The 14978-nt window shown below is 45.3% G+C and overlaps 1 protein-coding gene across 7 annotated transcripts in view; it reads left to right on the top strand.

The window, feature by feature from the left end:
• The window catches only part of LOC123996920 (arf-GAP with coiled-coil, ANK repeat and PH domain-containing protein 2-like), a 72900-nt gene that overhangs the window by 6418 nt on the left and 51504 nt on the right, over window positions 1-14978 (top strand). The gene's annotated exons all lie outside the window — the stretch shown is intronic.

Here is a 14978-nt window from a genome sequence, read left to right as displayed (position 1 = left end):
CTGTGTGCTTAGTATTGTTGTCCTTTTGGAAGGTGAACCTTCCCCCCCAGTCGGAGTTCCTGAGCACTCTGGAGCAGGTTGTCATCAAGGATCTCTCTGAACTTTGCTCCGTTAATCTTTGCCTTGATGCTGACTAGTATGCCAGTCCCTGCTGCTGAAAAACATCCCCACAGCATGATGCTGCCACCACCATGTTTCACCGTAAAGATGGTGCCAGGTTTCCTCCAGACGTGATGCTTGAAATTCAGGCCAAAGTGTTCTATCTTGGTTTCAACAGACACAAGAATCTTGTTTCTCATGGTCTGAGAGTCCTTTAGTTTCCTTTTGACAGCCCGCATGGAGTTTGCCATGTGTCTTTTGCTGAGGAGTGGCGTCTGACCACTCTACCATAAAGGCCTTATTTTTGTGTTGCAGTGCTGCAGAGATTTGTATTTACTGTGGATCCCCATTAGTTCTTGTAAAGGCAGCAGCTACTCATCCTGGGGTCCAGCAACATTTAAGCCAGTTACACATTTATTTTATATTTTTTTAAACAATATATTCACAACACACTGTTCCCTCAGGCCCCTACTCTATTACCACATATCTATAACACAAAATCCATGTGTGTGTAGTGGATATTTTGTGTGTTTGTCTGCCTATGTTTGTGTGCTTCACATTCCCTTTTCCATAAGGTGTATTTTTGTTTAAAAAATCTGATTCTACTGCTTGCATCTGTGGAATAGAGTTCCATAATCATGGGTATATGTAGTACTGTGCGCCTCCCATAGTCTGTTCTGGACTTGGACTGTGAAGAGAGCTCTTATGGGGTGTCAGAACTGTGTGCCAGTAGTTCAAACAGACAGCTCGGTGCATTCAACATCTCAAGACCTCTCATAAATACAGGTGGGGATGAAGTCAATCTCAGGCTGTAGGACCTGACTTGTTGATCGTGTTCAGAATGCAGAGCAATGCTTTATTATGGACAGACTTCTCCCCATCTTACTGTTGTATCAATATGTTTTGACAGTTTACAATCCAGGGTTACTACAAGCAGTCTAGTCTCCTCATCTTGCTCAATTTCCACATTTTCTTTTTACTATTTTCTACGTTGTAGAATAATAGTGAAGACAAACTAAGAAATAAGACCTATGGAATCATGTAGCAACCAACCCAAAAAGTTTTTAAAGGAATCAAAATATATTTTAGATTATTCAAATTAGCCACCCTTTGCCTTGATTACAGCTTTGCACGCTCTTGGCATTCTCTCAACCCCAGTTTCATGAAGTAGTCACATGGAATGCATTTCAATTAACTGGTGTGCCTTGTTAAAAGTTAATTTCTGGAATTTCATTCCTTCTTAATGCATTTAAGCCAACCAGTTGTGTTGTGACACGGTAGGGGTGGTATACAGAAGATGGTCCATAATATTTTCCTGAGAAAAGCTCAACTCAGCAAAGAGAAACGACAGTCCATCATTACTTTAAGACATGAAGTTCAGTCGATGCAGAAAGTGTCAAGAACTTTGAAAGTTTCTTCAAGTGCATTTGCAAAAACCATCAGTAACCCCTATTACAGAGGATACGTTCATTAGAGTTAACTGCACCTCAGATTGCAGCCTAAATAAATGCTTCACAGAGTTCAAGTAACAGACACATCTCAACATCAGCTGTTCAGAGGAGACTGTGTGAATAGGCCTTCATGGTCTAATTGCTGCAAAGAAACCACTACCAAAGGACACCAATAAGAAGAGACTTGCTTGGGCCAAGAAACACAAGTAATGGGCATTAGACTGGTGGAAATCTGTCCTTTGCATTACATTTACATTTTACATTTAAGTCATTTAGCAGACGCTCTTATCCAGAGCGACTTACAAATTGGTGCATTCACCTTATGACATCCAGTGGAACAGTTACTTTACAATAGTGCATCTAAATCTTAAAGAGGGGGGGGTGAGAGGGATTACTTATCCTATCCTAGGTATTCCTTAAAGAGGTGGGGTTTCAGGTGTCTCCGGAAGGTGGTGATTGACTCCGCTGTCCTGGCGTCGTGAGGGAGTTTGTTCCACCATTGGGGGGCCAGAGCAGCGAACAGTTTTGACTGGGCTGAGCGGGAGCTGTACTTCCTCAGTGGTAGGGAGGCGAGCAGGCCAGAGGTGGATGAACGCAGTGCCCTTGTTTGGGTGTAGGGCCTGATCAGAGCCTGGAGGTACTGAGGTGCCGTTCCCCTCACAGCTCCGTAGGCAAGCACCATCGTCTTGTAGCGGATGCGAGTTTCAACTGGAAGCCAGTGGAGAGAACGGAGGAGCGGTGTGACGTGAGAGAACTTGGGAAGGTTGAACACCAGACGGGCTGCGGCGTTCTGGATGAGTTGAAGGGGTTTAATGGCACAGGCAGGGAGCCCAGCCAACAGCGAGTTGCAGTAATCCAGATGGGAGATGACAAGTGCCTGGATTAGGACCTGCGCCACTTCCTGTGTGAGGCAGGGTCGTACTCTACGGATGTTGTAGAGCATGAACCTACAGGAACGGGCCACCGCCTTGATGTTGGTTGAGAAAGACAGGGTGTTGTCCAGGATCACGCCAAGGTTCTTAGCGCTTTGGGAGGAGGACACAATGGAGTTGTCAACCGTGATGGCGAGATCATGGAACGGGCAGTCCTTCCCCGGGAGGAAGAGCAGCTCCGTCTTGCCGAGGTTCAGCTTGAGGTGGTGATCCGTCATCCACACTGATATGTCTGCCAGACATGCAGAGATGCGATTCGCCACCTGGTCATCAGAAGGGGGAAAGGAGAAGATTAATTGTGTGTCGTCTGCATAGCAATGATAGGAGAGACCATGTGAGGTTATGACAGAGCCAAGTGACTTGGTGTATAGCGAGAATAGGAGAGGGCCTAGAACAGAGCCCTGGGGGACACCAGTGGTGAGAGCGCGTGGTGAGGAGACAGATTCTCGCCACGCCACCTGGTAGGAGCGACCTGTCAGGTAGGACGCAATCCAAGCGTGGGCCGCGCCGGAGATGCCCAACTCGGAGAGGGTGGAGAGGAGGATCTGATGGTTCACAGTATCTAAGGCAGCCGATAGATCTAGAAGGATGAGAGCAGAGGAGAGAGAGTTAACTTTAGCAGTGCGGAGCGCCTCCGTGATACAGAGGAGAGCAGTCTCCGTTGAATGACTAGTCTTGAAACCTGACTGATTTGGATCAAGAAGGTCATTCAGAGAGAGATAGCGGGAGAGCTGGCCAAGGACGGCACGTTCAAGAGTTTTGGAGAGAAAAGAAAGAAGGGATACTGGTCTGTAATTGTTGACATCGGAGGAATTGAGTGTAGGTTTTTTTGGTCTGATGAGTCCAAATTTGAGATTTTTGGTTCCAACTGCTGTGTCTTTGTGAGATGCAGAGTAGGTGAACAGATGATCTCCTCTTGTGGTTCCCACCGTGAAGCATGGAGGAGATGGTGTGTGGGTGTTTTGCTGGTGACACTGTCAGTGATTTATTTAGAATTAAAGGCATACTTAACCAGCATGGCTGCATCAGATGACCTGGCAGCAACATTAGTGGTAGTGCCAGCAACATTAGTGGTAGTGCCAGCAACATTAGTGGTAGTGCCAGCAACATTAGTGGTAGTGCCAGCAACATTAGTGGTAGTGCCAGCAACATTAGTGGTAGCGCCAGCAACATTTGTGGTAGTGGTAGCGCCAGCAACATTAGTGGTAGCGCCAGCAACATTAGTGGTAGTGGCAGCAACATTAGTGGTAGTGGCAGCAACATTAGTGGTAGTGGCAGCAACATTAGTGGTAGTGGCAGCAACATTAGTGGTAGTGGCAGCAACATTAATGGTATGGCAGCATAATAATAATAGCAACATTAGTGGTAGTGGCAGCAACATTAGTGGTAGTGCCAGCAACATTAGTGGTAGTGACAGCAACATTAGTGGTAGCGCCAGCAACATTAGTGGTAGCGCCAGCAACATTAGTGGTAGTGGCAGCAACATTAGTGGTAGTGCCAGCAACATTAGTGGTAGTGCCAGCAACATTAGTGGTAGTGCCAGCAACATTAGTGGTAGTGCCAGCAACATTAGTGGTAGTGGCAGCAACATTAGTGGTAGCGCCAGCAACATTAGTGGTAGCGCCAGCAACATTAGTGGTAGCGCCAGCAACATTAGTGGTAGCGCCAGCAACATTAGTGGTAGCGCCAGCAACATTAGTGGTAGCGCCAGCAACATTAGTGGTCGTGGTAGTGACAGCAACATTAGTGGTAGTGACAGCAACATTAGTGGTAGTGACAGCAACATTAGTGGTAGTGGTAGTGGCAGCAACATTAGTGGTAGTGGCAGCAACATTAGTGGTAGTGGTAGTGCCAGCAACATTAGTGGTAGCGCCAGCAACATTAGTGGTAGTGGCAGCAACATTAGTGGTAGTGGTAGTGCCAGCAACATTAGTGGTAGTGGTTGCAACATTAGTGGTAGTGGCAGCAACATTAGTGGTAGTGGCAGCAACATTAGTGGTAGTGGCAGCAACATTAGTGGTAGTGCCAGCAACATTAGTGGTAGTGGTAGTGGCAGCAACATTAGTGGTAGTGGCAGCAACATTAGTGGTAGTGGCAGCAACATTAGTGGTAGTGGCAGCAACATTAGTGGTAGTGGGTAGTGGCAGCAACATTAGTGGTAGTGGCAGCAACATTAGTGGTAGTGGCAGCAACATTAGTGGTAGTGCCAGCAACATTAGTGGTAGTGGCAGCAACATTAGTGGTAGTGGCAGCAACATTAGTGGTAGTGGTTGCCAGCAACATTAGTGGTAGCGCCAGCAACATTAGTGGTAGTGCCAGCAACATTAGTGGTAGTGGTTGCAACATTAGTGGTAGTGGCAGCAACATTAGTGGTAGTGGCAGCCAGCAACATTAGTGGTAGTGCCAGCAACATTAGTGGTAGTGGTAGTGGCAGCAACATTAGTGGTAGTGGTAGCGCCAGCAACATTAGTGGTCGTGGTAGGTAGTGCCAGCAACATTAGTGGTCGTGGTAGTGACAGCAACATTAGTGGTAGTGACAGCAACATTAGTGGTAGTGGTAGTGACAGCAACATTAGTGGTAGTGGTAGTGGCAGCAACATTAGTGGTAGTGGCAGCAACATTAGTGGTAGTGGCAGCAACATTAGTGGTAGTGGTAGTGCCAGCAACATTAGTGGTAGCGCCAGCAACATTAGTGGTAGTGGCAGCAACATTAGTGGTAGTGGTAGTGCCAGCAACATTAGTGGTAGTGGTTGCAACATTAGTGGTAGTGGCAGCAACATTAGTGGTAGTGGCAGCAACATTAGTGGTAGTGGCAGCAACATTAGTGGTAGTGGCAGCAACATTAGTGGTAGTGGTAGTGGCAGCAACATTAGTGGTAGTGGTAGTGGCAGCAACATTAGTGGTAGTGGCAGCAACATTAGTGGTAGTGGCAGCAACATTAGTGGTAGTGGTAGTGCCAGCAACATTAGTGGTAGTGGCAGCAACATTAGTGGTAGTGGTAGTAACATTAGTGGTAGTGGTTGCAACATTAGTGGTAGTGGCAGCAACATTAGTGGTAGTGGCAGCAACATTAGTGGTAGTGGCAGCAACATTAGTGGTAGTGACAGCAACATTAGTGGTAGCGGCAGCAACGTTAGTGGTAGTGGTAGTGCCAGCAACATTAGTGGTAGTGGTAGTGGCAGCAACATTAGTGGTAGTGGCAGCAACATTAGTGGTAGTGGCAGCAACATTAGTGGTAGTGGCAGTGGCAGCAACATTAGTGGTAGTGGCAGTGGCAGCAACATTAGTGGTAGTGGCAACGTTAGTGGTAGTGGTAGCGCCAGCAACATTAGTGGTAGTGACAGCAACATTAGTGGTAGTGGCAGCAACATTAGTGGTAGTGGCAGCAACATTAGTGGTCGTGGTAGTGACAGCAACATTAGTGGTCGTGGTAGTGACAGCAACTTTAGTGGTCGTGGTAGTGACAGCAACATTAGTGGTCGTGGTAGTGACAGCAACATTAGTGGTCGTGGTAGTGGCAGCAACGTTAGTGGTAGTGCCAGCAACGTTAGTGGTAGTGCCAGCAACGTTAGTGGTAGTGCCAGCAACATTAGTGGTAGTGCCAGCAACATTAGTGGTCGTGGCAGCAACATTAGTGGTCGTGGCAGCAACATTAGTGGTAGTGACAGCAACATAATAATAATAATAATAATAATAACATTAGTGGTAGTGGCAGCAACATTAGTGGTAGTGCCAGCAACATTAGTGGTAGTGACAGCAACATTAGTGGTAGTGGCAGCAACATTAGTGGTCGTGGTAGTGACAGCAACATTAGTGGTCGTGGTAGTGGCAGCAACGTTAGTGGTAGTGCCAGCAACATTAGTGGTAGTGGCAGCAACATTAGTGGTAGTGGTAGTGGCAGCAACGTTAGTGGTAGTGCCAGCAACATTAGTGGTAGTGGCAGCAACATTAGTGGTCGTGGCAGCAACATTAGTGGTAGTGACAGCAACATAATAATAATAATAATAATAATAATTAATGGTAGTGGCAATAACATTAGTGGTAGTGGCAGCAACATTAGTGGTAGTGACAGCAACATTAGTGGTAGTGACAGCAACATTAGTGGTAGTGACAGCAACATTAGTGGTCGTGGTAGTGCCAGCAACATTAGTGGTAGTGACAGCAACATTAGTGGTAGTGGCAGCAACATTAGTGGTAGTGGCAGCAACATTAGTGGTAGTGCCAGCAACATTAGTGGTAGTGCCAGCAACATTAGTGGTAGTGCCAGCAACATTAGTGGTCGTGGTAGCAACATTAGTGGTAGTGGCAGCAACATTAGTGGTAGTGGCAGCAACGTTAGTGGTAGTGGCAGCAACGTTAGTGGTAGTGGTAGCAACATTAGTGGTAGTGGCAGCAACGTTAGTGGTAGTGGTAGCAACATTAGTGGTCGTGCCAGCAACATTAGTGGTCGTGCCAGCAACATTAGTGGTAGTGGCAGCAACATTAGTGGTAGTGCCAGCAACATTAGTGGTAGTGCCAGCAACATTAGTGGTAGTGGCAGCAACATTAGTGGTAGTGCCAGCAACATTAGTGGTAGTGCCAGCAACATTAGTGGTCGTGGCAGCAACATTAGTGGTCGTGGTAGCAACATTAGTGGTCGTGGTAGCAACATTAGTGGTCGTGGTAGCAACATTAGTGGTAGTGGCAGCAACATTAGTGGTAGTGGCAGCCACCTTAGTGGTAGTGGTTGCGGCGGCAACGTTAGTGGTAGTGGTAGTGCCAGCAACATTAGTGGTAGTGCCAGCAACATTAGTGGTAGTGCCAGCAACATTAGTGGTAGTGGCAGCAACATTAGTGGTAGTGGCAGCAACATTAGTGGTAGTGGCAGCAACATTAGTGGTAGTGGCAGCAAATTAGTGGTAGTGGCAGCAACATTAGTGGTAGTGGCAGCAACATTAGTGGTAGTGGCAGCAACATTATAGTGGTAGTGGCAGCAACATTAGTGGTAGTGGCAGCAAATTAGTGGTAGTGGCAGCAACATTAGTGGTAGTGGCAGCAACGTTAGTGGTAGTGGCAGCAACGTTAGTGGTAGTGGTAGTGGCAGCAACATTAGTGGTAGTGGCAGCAACATTAGTGGTAGTGGCAGCAACATTAGTGGTAGTGGCAGCAACATTAGTGGTAGTGGTAGTGGCAGCAACATTAGTGGTAGTGGTAGTGGCAGCAACATTAGTGGTAGTGGCAGCAACATTAGTGGTAGTGGTAGTGGCAGCAACATTAGTGGTAGTGGCAGCAACATTAGTGGTAGTGGCAGCAACATTAGTGGTAGTGGTAGTGGCAGCAACGTTAGTGGTAGTGGCAGCAACATTAGTGGTAGTGGCAGCAACATTAGTGGTAGTGGCAGCAACATTAGTGGTAGTGGCAGCAACATTAGTGGTAGTGGCAGCAACATTAGTGGTAGTGGCAGCAACATTAGTGGTAGTGGTAGTGGCAGCAACGTTAGTGGTAGCGGCGGCAACGTTAGTGGTAGTGGCAGCAACGTTAGTGGTAGCGGCAGCAACGTTAGTGGTTGCGGCGGCAACGTTAGTGGTAGTGGTTGCGACATTAGTGGTAGTGGTAGCAACATTAGTGGTAGTGGTAGCAACGTTAGTGGTAGTGGTTGCGGCGGCAACGTTAGTGGTACCGGCAGCCACGTTAGCGATAGCATTTGTGGTATTTAGCAGTACTGATAGCTGGGCCTGTTTTATTTATAGCTTTTGATGTGTCTGTGAATTCCTGGTCTAAAGCGCTGCCTTTGTCTCGGAACTTCCCTCATTAGTGTGACTCTTGCTCTCTGCTCATTATACAGACATACAATGGACTCGCTCCCAGGCTGTGACTGAGGCTACGTTCTACATTTTGTTTGCCGGAATCACTCCTCAGCACTTTCACCAGTTCTCCCCCGAGGCACAGTTTCATATTAAAAGAAAACATTCATTTTCTCTTGGCTATAGAGAGCAGGAAAGTGGGCCAATTAATTTAGATTTGGGTTTGATAGGAGCTATTGGGATTGTTCAGAGGAATTGAACAGAACTAGCCTCCATTAATTACCAGACTACTTAGCCCTTGTGCTACGTTATTCCCAGGGGGATTTGAAGTTGGGCCTAACCTTTTTTAAGTCTGTCCTTTTAACGTTGAATCAGGTTGGATATTGATAGTTGAGTTCGTGTTGTCATCGCAATGTTACATTTGTGATTTATACCCTAGTCATCGTCCATTGATATTTTCCAGGAGGCATAGTCATCCAGTTGAACCTTTTTTATTATGAATGATAAATCAATGAAATGGCATTTGTCTGTGGCCACCCAGACACAGCCATTTTGATTTAACAGTGCTCTGTTATTGTGGAGAGCACAGGGATCATTTTAAGCGGTTGAATCCATTTGTTTATTTCATTTAGTCCCAATCTATTTCATTTTTTTTTAACTGAAGGTGGGGGGGGGGATTATCCAATGCAAAGTAAGTGGTATTTTGTGCAGTTGGGGTGGAATCAACTGCTTCAGCAGCTGGAGTGTGCAGTCTACCATTATTGTCTTTGACGTGTCTATATTGCACATTGCAAGTAGTAATCAGTGGCAGCTCATATCAACCTAGAACTGCCCAGCGGAATTGTGAAACAAAGGAATGTGGCCTATGGTATGACTTGGCTTCTTGTCTGAAATATACTAGGTGGCTCGAGTCATAGCTCTTTTGGCTTCAGAAAGCTCCTGATTGAACAGTTCTCATTTGGACTGCTGTCAGACTGTGAGGATGCGTGGTGTCTGTAAATAGGCTTTTACTACTCCCTATTGTTTGTTAGTTCGGTGTAGGTGTGTTGATAAATTGTTCAGCTCCATGTTATGCCAGTAGCCAAACCATTTCTTTGACTCCATTCTGACAACTTAGTATTAAGGGAAAGCCGTATGTCTGCACATCTCCCATACACACAGACAAGGACAGACGGACGTAGTAGTCTCTAAGGGCTGAATTGGGATGATCTTGGGAAAAACATCTTCTCACTGCTCTAGGAATCGACGGCAACATGTTTTCATTTTGTTATTCACACTCCGCTGCCAGATGCTGTGGCGGGACGTGGCAGTCATAGAAACAGCTGTAGGGGTTTTGGATGGCCCCCCCACCCCCTCCGCTACGCTGTCTTCATTTGATTACGCCGGATGCACCATTCAACCCCAATGACATCGCATCAAACCCAAAGGGGATCATTCCAACTTTCCCAATCGCCACTACCACGCGCTTATTCAGACTCGCTGATCCTTATCGGTGGCCCGTTATCCCGATGAGGAACGACGCTAGGGAATGTTTGGAGGAAACGAGATAAGCTTTCACTGCAGTATGTGTTTGCAGTGCGGAGGAATATCCCAGACTAACTCTGCACTCATTCATTTACAGTGTATTCAGAAAGTATTCAGACCCCTTGACTTTCTCCACATTTTTGTTACATTACAGCGTCATTCTGAAATATATTTTGTTTTCATCAATCTACACACAATACCCCGTAATAACAGTGAAAACAGGTTTTTAGACATGCATACACACTTTTAGAAATGTGTAAACATTTATGTATGCATTGCATATGCAGGTACGTCAATTCATTTTCATACTAAAAATTGCTAAAAATTTCAAATCCCATTTTTGCTTGGTCATTATGGGGTATTGTTTGTAGATTGAGAGGGGGGGGGGACAATTTTAATCAATTTCAGAATAAGGCTCTATTGTTACAAAATGTGGAAAAAGTTGAGGGGTCTGAATACCTTATGAATGCTCTGTATTTGGCACTGTTTGTGCCTAATTGAAATAGTATACACCTACATAATTGATATTTAGGCGTGAGGGGGATCAATACAGTTTAATATCGGGATATGATTATTGAGCTAGTTTGCTGTACCTGCACCAAAACGCCGGTATTTGGAACATCGAATTGCAATAAAATCACCATAGAATCGCAATACCTATCCTATTGGCACCTATGAATCGTGATCGTATCGTAGGTCCCTGGCAATTCCCAGCCCTAATATTTAGCTGGATTGCAGAATGTCTGGGTTACGTATTTTATTGATTTAACAGGACAGATGCAAGTATAGTGTGGGAGACGGACATGGAGGGTACAGAAAGTCGTTAAGGGCACAGCGTATTCAAAGAGCTATGCCTGTACTGTATTGGTCTTCCATTCTACTCTTTGATCAAATGTAGATATGACGAGGAAACAGTGCTAACATCACAAGCCAATGTGCCAGAAGGTTTTATTAGTGTTCAGTGGCAATGGTCTCAAATACTTTTCACTAACCCGTCCGATATATGTTCACATAAGGGCTCAAAGTTCTCAGTCGAATTGAGATTCTGAATCAGTGATCACCAATTGGTCAGTCTCCAAGGCATTCCTAGTCGATTGCCAAACATTTCTGAAAAAAACAAAGACCAGCCTTGCGTTCTTATTTTCTTTTAAATTTTAATTATTAGTCTCGTTCTGTTGGTGGTAGATGCTTCCATCTTTTCTTTAACCATGATGCTATGTGCATAATAGTAAAGTTACCCAGCTTGTTGGTGTTGGGAGAGAGAGACAACTTAATTAGGTCTATAATCAACAGCCTAACTGTTAAATAAAAGTTTATTTGTCACGTGCGCTGAATACCTTACAGTGAAATGCTAACTTACAGGCTCTAACCAATAGTGCAAAAAATGTATTAGGTGAACAATAGGTAAGTAAAGAAATAAAACAACAGTACAAAGACAGGCTACATACAGACGCTGATTTGAGGTAGTATTTAGACGTGGTTAATATATTTGTTTTTTTATTTGACCTTTTAACTAGGCAAGTCATTGAAAATAAGAATTTGTTCTTAAATGACAGCCTAGTGGGTTAACTGCCTTGTTCAGGGGCAGAATGACAGATTTTTACTTTGACAGCTTGCAATCTCAGGGATTCGATCTTGCAACCTGTCGGTTGCTAGTCCATTGCTCTAACAACTAGGCTACCTGCCGCCCCCGACAGAGAGTGAACAGAGAGTAGCAGTAGCGTAAAAGAGGGGTTGGCGGGTGGGACACAATGCAGATAGCCCGGTTAGCCAATGTGCGGGAGCTCTGGTTGGTCGGCCCAATTGAGGTAGTATGTACAGTTAGTGACTATGCATATATGATAAACGGAGAGTAGTAGCAGCAGTGTAAAAAGAGGGGTTGGGTGGGGGGAGGCACACAACACAAATAGTCCGGGTGGCCATTTGATCACCTGTTCAGGAGTCTTAAGGCTTGGGGGGTAAAAACTGTTGAGAAGTCTTTTTGTCCTAGACTTGGCACTCTGGTACCGCTTGCCATGCGGTAGTAGAGAGAACAGTCTGTGACTGGGATCTTTGATAATGCCATCCAGGACCTCTGCCATCCAGAGGTCCTGGATGGCAGGAAGCTTAGCCCCAGTGATGTACTGGGCTGTCAGTACTACCCTCTGTAGTGCCTTGCGGTCGGAGGCAGAGCAATTGCTGTACCAGGCAGTGATGCAACCATTCAGGATGCTCTCGATGTTGCAGCTGTAGAACCTTTTGAGGATCTCAGGACCCATGCCAAATCTTTTTAGTTTCCTGAGGGGGTATAGGCTTTATCGTGCCCTCTTCACGACTGTCTTGGTGTGTTTGGACCATTCTAGTTTGTTGGTGATGTGGACACCAAGGAACATGAAGCTCTCAACCTGCTCCACCTACAGCCCCGTCGATGAGAATGTGGGTTTGCTCGGTGCTCCTTTTCATGTAGTCCACAATCATCTCCTTAGTCTTGGCTACGTTGAGGGATAGGTTGTTATTCTGACCTCCTCCCTCTAGGCTGTCTCGTCGTTGTCAGTGATCAGGCCTACCACTGTTGTGTCGTCTGCAAACTTAATGATGGTGTTGGAGTCGTGCCTGGCCATGCAGTCATGGGTGAACAGTGTGTACAGGAGGGGACTGAGCATGCACCCCTGGGGGGCTCCAGTGTTGAGGATCAGCGTGGCAGATGTTGCTACTTACCCTCACCACCTGGGGGTGGCCTGTCAGGATGTTCAGGATCCAGTTGCAGAGGGAGGTGTTTAGTCCCAGGATCCTTAGCTTAGTGATGAGATTTGAAGGTAACTATATAGTGTTGAACGCTGAGCTGTAGTCCATGAAGAGCATACCCACATAAGTGTTCCTTTTGTCCAGGTGGGAAAGGGCAGTGTGGAGTGCAATAGAGATTGCGTCATCTGTGGATCTGTTTGGGCGATATGCAAATTGGAGTGGGTCCAGGGTTTCTGGGATAAGGGTGTTGATGTGAGCCATTACCAGCCTTTCAAAGCATTTCATGGCTACGGATGTGAGTGCTACGGGTCTGTTGTCATTTAGGCAGGTTGCCTTTGGCTTCTTGGGCACAGGGACTATGGTGGTCTGCTTGAAACATGTTGGTATTACAGACTCAATCATGAACATGTTGAAAATATCAGTGAAGACATCTGCCAGTTGGTCAGCACAAGCCCGGTGCACACGTCCTGGTAATCCATCTGGCCCCGCAGCTTTGTGTATGTTGACCTGTTTAAAGGTCTTACTCACGTCGGCTACGGAGAGCGTGATCACACAGTCGTCCGGAACAGCTGATGCTCTCATGCATGCCTCAGTGTTGCTTGTCTCGGAGCGAGTATATACGTGATTTAGCACATCTGGTAGGCTCGTTTCACTGGGCAACTCGCGGCTGTGATTCCCTTTGTAGTCTGTAATAGTTTGCAAGCCCTGCCACATAAGACAAGCGTCGTAGCCGGTGTAGTGCGATTCAATCTTTGTCCTGTATTGAGGCTTTGCCTGTTTGATGGTTCGTCGCAGGGCATAGCAGGATTTCTTGTAAGCTTCCGGGTTGGAGTCCCGCATCTTGAAAGCGGCAGCTCTATCCTTTAGCTCAGTGCGAATGTTGCCTGTAATCCATGGCTTCTGGTTGGGGTATGTACGTACAGTCACTCTGGGGACGACGTCCTCGATGCACTTGATAAAGCCAGTGACACATGTGGTGCAGAACAGCCCTGGTTTTAGAAATCATCCATATATAAATGAGCCGGATCCTGCTTGTGATTCAGTGAGCACCAAGCTTCACATGGAACCACACGGATAAACCATTTCACAAGTTCTTCTGTTTTTAAAAATCTTTGCTGTAATAATAAAGGTCTTCGTCTTTAGAACATCCTCTCTGGTATTACTTATATAATTTTACTGTTTACACTGTTCTAAATGGTCAGAAAATAATAACCTATTTTCCTTGATCTCCTTATTGTTATTACCATTGTTATTGTAATCATCATTATAATAAGTAATATCATCATTACTAGGCTATGTATAGTAGTCTTGTACAACCACTATTGAGCTGTATGCCTAAGACTGCATCCTGTTTAGTCTTCATACCGTAGCTAACTTATATCTGTGTGTTTCAATGCTTTATTATAGGTTACTGAATCATCTATTCGTTCGTCATCACACGACATGCAAGTCATTCATGATTTGTAATGCAATCAAGCATTTTAGTTATAAAACATCAAAGCAACCATTGAATATTTAGCGTAAAACAATAAATAAACCGTTTCGAATTCGTGAGACTGTTTTAGCATTTTCTGTAACAAAGGCTTTTCCGAAAAATTAATTCCAACCAACTCTCTGGTACGCTTATAATTATTTTTATTTTTTTACATTGTTCCAAACGGTCAGAGTAATTACATTGTAATCTAACAGCACACAGCACTTGCTCCTTAACTTCTTTTTCTTTATCTCCAGTATTTTCCACAACTAGTCAAATTTATTCCACACATCTGACTTTCCCTTTACCTCCTGAGCAACCAAACATTCCCCCGTTTTTCGAATGTATTTGTCACGTCGTCTGCATCCGTTACGTTATGCTGCTATAGGGCAGGCCCTGCTGGTCACGTCCATGTGTCACGCAAAGCGAGCAAGGGTTGAGGGAATGTTTTTCCTAAACAAATGAGGGATTTCGGTTATAGAACCTTTCAGTCAGAAATGCCTGTAATTATGTTGGAGCGCCATTAACACGGACAGCGTGATTAGCACTGTTGCTGCAGCAGGGAGGCGAGAGCGACAACGAATGCTAATCACACGTGCTATAATTTTTTTTAACACAGCGTAGCAAGTCTGATCCCGTTTGCACAATCAAATCAATTGCGGTCGGACACCCTCTAGTCATTTGTGTGTGTAATTTATTTTAAACAGTGCGCTTAACATCTGACAAGCTCAGTGCATGTAGTTGATTAAAACACACAGGATGTGTCTATGGGAAAATCAATTGGTCGAAAGAACAGACGACTCTCGGTAGATTAAGATGTTTCTGTTGGACAGCCCTACTTTCTGTTCAATACTTCTTTTTTTCTAAGTCATAAAACGCATGTTCTCCTACTTCCACTCACGCTACAACCAGCACTGCAGCTGTAATGAATGACTACAAAGGTTTATCGATAAGCTTGCTTTGTTATTAGCGGCTTGCTTTTATCAAAGAA

Source organism: Oncorhynchus gorbuscha, linkage group LG02, assembly GCF_021184085.1.
Source record: "Oncorhynchus gorbuscha isolate QuinsamMale2020 ecotype Even-year linkage group LG02, OgorEven_v1.0, whole genome shotgun sequence".
NCBI classification, from domain to species: Eukaryota; Metazoa; Chordata; class Actinopteri; order Salmoniformes; family Salmonidae; genus Oncorhynchus; species Oncorhynchus gorbuscha.
This window is presented reverse-complemented; position numbering and strand designations above follow the sequence as displayed.